The 7,112-nt window shown below is 43.1% G+C and overlaps 2 non-coding genes across 2 annotated transcripts; both read left to right on the forward strand.

Annotated features, from left to right (window-relative positions):
• Positions 1-246: 246 nt before the first annotated feature.
• Positions 247-360, forward strand: LOC140318718 (U5 spliceosomal RNA). Its single transcript, XR_011917869.1, has one exon. It is a non-coding gene; the product is annotated as a U5 spliceosomal RNA (small nuclear RNA).
• A 3,051-nt stretch (positions 361-3,411) lies between these two features.
• LOC140318772 (U5 spliceosomal RNA) lies at positions 3,412-3,525 on the forward strand. Its single transcript, XR_011917917.1, has one exon. It is a non-coding gene; the product is annotated as a U5 spliceosomal RNA (small nuclear RNA).
• Positions 3,526-7,112: the final 3,587 nt, after the last annotated feature.

The following is a 7,112-nucleotide window of genomic DNA, read 5'->3' on the forward strand; positions in this document are numbered from 1 at the left end:
GCTGAGAAAAGAGAGTGAATGCGAAGTAGACTTTAAGACGGCTCTGGGAGCGAGCCGAGTATGGGCTAACCGGGAGAATTGCTTGAAAGAAACGCAACACCGAATGAGCGGTCAGAACAAAGCCTCAATACGGTGTTCCCGTGGTGTTTTAGTTGCTGCCTTGTCTTTTTCACAGAGTAAAAGACAAGGCAGCCATCGAATAGGTTCCAATTGTTCCTACTTGGTCAGCCGAGGTGACGGATAATCGTACTCTGGTTTCTCTTCATAACGTACAAGTCTTTCGCCTTTTACTAAAAACCTCTGTGGAGAGCAGCACTAATGAGTTGTTTCTATTTTTGGCAGGCTTTACCTATGCGGGTGAAGCCCTTTCTGTCTGTGCAAAAGAAATCTTGTTACTGTGCAGAGTGACTTCTCTGAGTAGAGTCGCCTTACTTGTTGCGACTGTGCCGATGTTCGAAGCTGGAGTGCAAAGTTGTTGCTTGAGCGTGCGGGAGTGCAAAGTTATACCAGTTAAAAGGGCTGAAGAGTGCTCAGTGCAGCGGGTGGGCGGAGGTGCAAAGTGACACTCTGGCCACCTCGAAAACCGAGGTTACATCCACTACCAGGGGCAGCCCAAGCTCTGCCGCAAGTGCGGTGAGCATGGGCACCTGGTTGAGGCTTGTACCAAGGTGATATGTGGGAAGTGCAGAGAAATTGGGCACACTTTTGGAGAGTGTCCAAATGGCAGGAAATGTAATCTCTGTGGAGAATTAAATCACCTCTTCAGAGATTGCCCTAAATCTTTTGCCAACAAATTAAAGACGCTAAAGCCACAGTCAAGCCAACAAAGAGAAGGACCAGAGGTGGCAGTTGGTGAACAAAGTGAAGAGGTTGACCCAATCAATTCAAACTTCCCGCCAAAAGCTTGGGTTGGAAGTGAGGAGCAAAAAGGGGTAGGGCCTGTAGAGGCCTCACCACTCAGTGCTTAAGTCTGTGAGAATTCACAGGCAGAGGGTGGAGATACGCTAAATGAGGAGGAAGAGCAGACAGGTGAGTCTAGTGAAGATACTCACCTCCCCGAAGGTCAACAGCCGAAGAGGACGGCATCTGAGTTGTCCACTGATTCCCCAGTGTTATCAGAGAAGAGGGGAAGGGTTAGGTCCCTTTCAGACAGTTCTTCAGTGGAAGAACCTAGAGTCTTCCCCTCCGACTCACAAAATGAGGTCTCCTTTTTAACTTTAGCTCTGCAATCAACCCCCAGGGACTCAAAGTTAAATGCAACATTGCGTCAGAGGCCAACACCGAGAGTCCGAAAAGGAAATATAGATCACCCTACTCACTTTTCACCTAAAGAAATGAAGGAAGAGCTAGTTTCCCAAGAAATAACCTGAGTGTGTAATTTGTTTTGATAACTTAGAAAAACAAAAATGACATATCTACTTTCCTTTATCCTTTTAATGGTTCTCACCTTCTCAACACTAAATGTGAGAAGTGTGAAATCAAATACAAGAGCCCAGAGTATTTTATCCTTCTTAGACTCCATAAAATCAGATGTGTTTTTAATACAAGAATGTGGACTACCTTTTTTAAAAAACCAGAGACAATGGGAGGAAATGTGGCCCCATTTATCGATATGGAGTGGCTCAAATCAAAATAAAAATGATGGTGTGGCCATTCTAATTAAAAATCCGCATGTTCTGGTGAAAGGTAGCAAAGTGGTGAGAGACGGACGGGCACTTTTAGCACACTTGAATTTTATGGGGCAAGACTTTAACCTCTTAAATATTTATGGTTTCAAAGGAAAAAATGACAGGTATGAAATTTTAGAAGATATACAGCTTTACATGCTAGGGCAAGTACCTTTAGTTGTAGGAGGGGATTTTAACTTTATCTTGAGCAGGAAAAGATAGAAAAAGAGCAGGGGGAGATTTTAAAATGGATAAGACTTTGATTTTACTTCAGGGCATGTGCAGGGATTTTAAGCTTACTGACTGTTTTAAAACCATGCATCCCAGAGAGGAGGGCTTCACCTGGTTTAGTCATGATGGCACCAGAGCCTCTCGCATTGATTATTTTTTTACTAGAGATTGCCCATCCACTGATGTTAGATTAACCCCTGTTTTCTTTTCAGACCACCTTATGCTCTCCTGCACCCTTTCACCCCCTTCTGGTGTGACGGTAGGAAGTGGTCTGTGGAAACTCAACTGTTCCCTGTTGGAGGATGAAATCATAGTCAGTCAGTACAGGGAATGTTATAAAGAGTGGCAGACCCTTCAAGACCTCTACGAAACACATGCACAATGGTGGGAAATGGTGAAGGAAACGACCCAGACTTTACCTTTTTTAAACAGCAAGGTAAACGTAAAAAAAGGAAAGAGAATAGATGTATGATGGGACTACAGAAACGCTTACAGCGCTACTTTAAACTAAATCAGTGTGGCATAGACTTTAATGAAGAAATCAAAGATGTGAAAAAGGAAATGTCAGTTTTAGGCAGAAATAAAGAGTAAAGGAATTTTTGTAAGAAGCAGGGAGCAGGAAATTGAGGAAGGTGAAACATGCACATGGTACTTTTTTAAGAAAGTAAAGTTATAAATAAAAAGGAGTGTATTCAAAATCTAAAGAGAGAAGATGGGTTTTTAACAAAATCCACACAAGAGATGATTGAAACTCTACATACCTTTTATAGTAACATCTACAAAGAGAAAGCAGTGGCACTTGGAAACATCGGCAGAAATTTTAAAATTCGTTGACAAAACCGTAAAAGAGAATGCACACTTGACACAGGATTTTTACTGCTTTAGAGTTAAAAAAAATGCCTAACAGGTTTTAAGAGAAGTCGAGCTCCGGGTTTAGACGGGCTTCCTGCAGAATTCTATCTGACCTTTTGGGACCTTTTATCATCAGATATTTTAGATGTTTTTAAAGATTTTGAAAAACTCGACCGACTTCCTGACAATTTTAGAGTGGGAATAGTGACTCTACTTTATAAAAAAAATGATAAGACTGACCTAAAGAATTGGAGGCCCATCACACTTTTAAACTTTGACTGTAAACTTTTTAGCAAGGTTTTAGCGACACGGATTGTCCTCTAATTTAGAGGAGGTAATTCACCCAGACCAGGCTTGTGCCATCGAAGGGAAACAACTCACCGACAGCCTCGTACTGATTCCAGACATCATTGATTAAGCTAGAGACAGAAACACCCGGCTTGTCATCTTAAATTTAGACTTTGAAAAAGCTTTTGATCGGGTCTCGCATCAATATCTTTCAGGTGTTGCAGCCATCGAATAGGGCCCGATTGTTCCTACTTGGTCAGCCGAGGAGCAAGGGGGGGGGGGGGAACAAGCGTCTCAACCAAGCAAAGCTCACCATGGGGAAGGTGGCTATGCCAACTAGCCTGATGCCCTGCTCCCGCAGTGACGGATAATCGTACTCTGGTTTCTCTTCATAACGTACAAGTCTTTCGCCTTTTACTAAAGACTTCCGTGGAGAGCAGCACTAATGAGTTGTTTCTATTTTTGGCAGGCTTTACCTTTGCGGGTGAAGCCCTTTCTGTCTGTGCAAAAGAAATCTTGTTACTGTGCAGAGTGACATCTCTGAGTAGAGTCGCCTTACTTGTTGCGACTGTGCCGATGTTTGAAGCTGGAGTGCAAAGTTGTTGCTTGAATGGTGCTTGCTGGAGCGTGCGGGAGTGCAAAGTTATACCATTTAAAAGGGCTGAAGAGTGCTCAGTGCAGCGGGTGGGCGGAGGTGCAAAGTGACACTCTGGCCACCTATGGCCATAAAAAGAACACCGCGACAAGTGCGCAATGTGCCAAGAAGGAACCTCCGACGTGACCCAGTGGACAGTTATCGCTTCTCGGCCTTTTGGCTGAGATCAAGTGTACCGAAAATAAGCTCTATTTTACGAGTTATGCACAAATTCGGATTCCTTAACTCAAACCAAGTTAAGACTGCTTTGTCCTTCATATTTATTCATGTCTAATCAAGTTTCAATGATAAACAACGTTATACTTTGTAGAATGAGAAAGAACTTCTTCAGCAATAAGCATCTCTCGACATATGACGATATACAGATTTTGCTATAAAATCAATTCCTTCTATCAGCCTGACTTAAAACTGTTTGTCCTCCTTATTTATCCACTTCAAATCAAGTTTCAACAATTAAAAAAAATTTGTAGTTTGAGAAAGAACAACTTAATCTTCAGCAATCAGTATAAAAATAGGGTAAGAAAAGGCGGAAATGCCAACCCTACATCACTAAAAGGTGGAGCGGAAGTATTTGGCTGCAAGTAGATGTGAATGTCCGACCATAATTTGTAAAAAGCGGGTAAGAAAAGGTTCGAATGCCCGACAATATATTAACAAAAGCGGGGGAGAGAGGTCTTCGGATGAGGTGGGTGAGAATTTCCAACCATAATCTATAAAATGCGGTGAAAAAAAAGGTGTGAATACCCCATAGAACACTAAAAGGTGGAGCGGAAGTGTTCGGCTGCAAGAAGGTGTGAATGTCCGACTATATTTGGTGAAAAGCAGGTGAAGCAAGGTCTGAATGCCCAACCTTACATCATCAAAAGCGAGATAAGAGGTGTTTGGCTGCAGGAAGGCCATAGTTTGCCAAAAGCAGGGTGCGAATGACCGACTAAATATCAACAAAAGTGGGGGGCGGAGGTCTTCGGATGCAAGTGGGTGTGAATAACCCACTATACAAGTATGGTGGAGAGGAAGCTGTGAATGGGCGATCATAGTTTGAAAAAAGCGGGTGAGAAAAGTGACTAATGTGTCAAACCATACATGATCAACACAGGGAGCGGAGGTGTTTGGCTGCGACAAGGTGTGAATGTCCACCCAAAAATTAATGAAAAGCGGGCAACAAAGTAGGTTCGAATGCCCAACCATTCATCATTAAAAGCAGGAGTGATGTGTTCGGCTACAAAGGTTTGAATGTCCGACCATAGTTTGTAAAAAGGCGGGTAAGAAAAGGTTCAAATGCCCGAATATATACCATCAAAAGCGGAAGCGGAGGTGTTCGGCTGCAAGAAGGTGTGAACGTCTCGACCAAAAGTTTGTAAAAAGCAGTTAAGAAAAGGTTCGAATATCCAACCAAACATAATCAAAAGCGTGAGCAGAGCTGTTCGACTGCAAGTAGGTGTGAATGTCAGATCATAATTTGCAAAAAGCTGATGAGAACGGGTGAGAATGCCCGACTATACACCATCAAATGCGGGAGCGGAAGTGTTTGGCTGTGAGTAGGTGTGAATGTCTGACCATAATTGCTGAAAAAATGTGTTAGAAAAGACTAGAATGCCGGATCATACATCATCAAAAGCGGGAGAGGTGGTGAAGGGCAGCAAGTAGGTGTGAATGTCCAGCCGTAATTACTCACAAACGGGTAAGAAACGGTAGTATTGCCAGACCATACATGATCAAAACAGGGAGCGAAGGTGGTTCAGCTGTAAGGTGTGAATTTCTGACTAAAGTTTGTAAAAATGGGGTAAGACAAGTGCGAATGCCAGACAATGTATGATCAAAAGAGGGAGCGGAGGTTTTTCCGGCTGCAAGGTCTGAATGTCTGAATGTCCAACCATAATTTGTACTCACAGCCGAACAACTCCGCTCCCGCATTTGATGGTGTATAGTCGGGCATTCTCACCCTTTCTCATCAGCTTTTTGCAAATTATGATCTGACATTCACACCTACTTGCAGTCGAACAGCTCTGCTCCCGCTTTTGATTATGTTTGGTTGGATATTCGAAACTTTTCTTAACTGCTTTTTACAAACTTTGGTCAGACGTTCACACCTTCTTGCAGCCGAACCACCTCCGTTCCCTGTTTTGATCATGTACGGTCTGGCAATACTACCTTTTCTTACCCGTTTGTGAGTAATTATGGTCGGACATTCACACCTACTCACAGCCGAACAACTCCGCTCCCGCATTTGATGGTATATAGTCGGGCATTCTCACCCTTTCTCATCAGCATTTTGCAAATTATGATCTGACATTCACACCTACTTGCAGTCGAACAGCTCTGCTCCCGCTTTTGATTATGTTTGGTTGGATATTCGAAACTTTTCTTAACTGCTTTTTACAAACTTTGGTCGGACGTTCACACCTTCTTGCAGCCGAACCACCTCCGTTCCCTGTTTTGATCATGTATGGTCTGGCAATACTACCTTTTCTTACCCGTTTGTGAGTAATTATGGTCGGACATTCACACCTACTCACAGCCGAACAACTCCGCTCCCGCATTTGATGGTGTATAGTCGGGCATTCTCACCCTTTCTCATCAGCTTTTTGCAAATTATGATCTGACATTCACACCTACTTGCAGTCGAACAGCTCTGCTCCCGCTTTTGATTATGTTTGGTTGGATATTCAAAACTTTTCTTAACTGCTTTTTACAAACTTTGGTCGGACGTTCACACCTTCTTGCAGCTGAACCACCTCCGCTTCCTGTTTTGATCATGTATGGTCTGGCAATACTACCTTTTCTTACCCGTTTTTGAGTAATTATGGCTGGACATTCACACCTACTTGCAGCCGAACACCACCTCTCTTGCTTTTGATGATGAATGGACCGGCATTTTTACCTTTTCTAACATATTTTTCAGCAATTATGGTCGGACATTCACACCTACTCACAGCCGAACAACTCCGCTCCCGCATTTGATGGTGTATAGTCGGGCATTCTCACACTTTCTCATCAGCTTTTTGCAAATTATGATCTGACATTCACACCTACTTGCAGTCGAACAGCTCTGCTCCCGCTTTTGATTATGTTTGGTTGGATATTCGAAACTTTTCTTAACTGCTTTTTACAAACTTTGGTCGGACGTTCACACCTTCTTGCAGCCGAACACCTCCGCTTCCGCTTTTTATGGTATATATTCGGGCATTCATACCTTTTGTTACCCGCTTTTTACAAACCATTGGTGGACTTTCACACCTTCTTCTAGCTGAACAACTCCGCTCCCGCTATTGATTGTGTACAGTCGGGTATTTTAACCTGTTCTTACCCGCTTTTTACCAACTATGGTCGGACATTCACACCTTCTTACAGCGGAACACCTCCGCTCCCTCATTTGATGGTGTATAGTTGGGCATTCAAACCTTTTCTTAACCGCTTTT

Source organism: Leuresthes tenuis, unplaced genomic scaffold (genome assembly GCF_036924035.1).
Source record: "Leuresthes tenuis unplaced genomic scaffold, fLeuTen1.0.hap1 SCAF_11, whole genome shotgun sequence".
Lineage (NCBI taxonomy): Eukaryota > Metazoa > Chordata > Actinopteri > Atheriniformes > Atherinopsidae > Leuresthes > Leuresthes tenuis.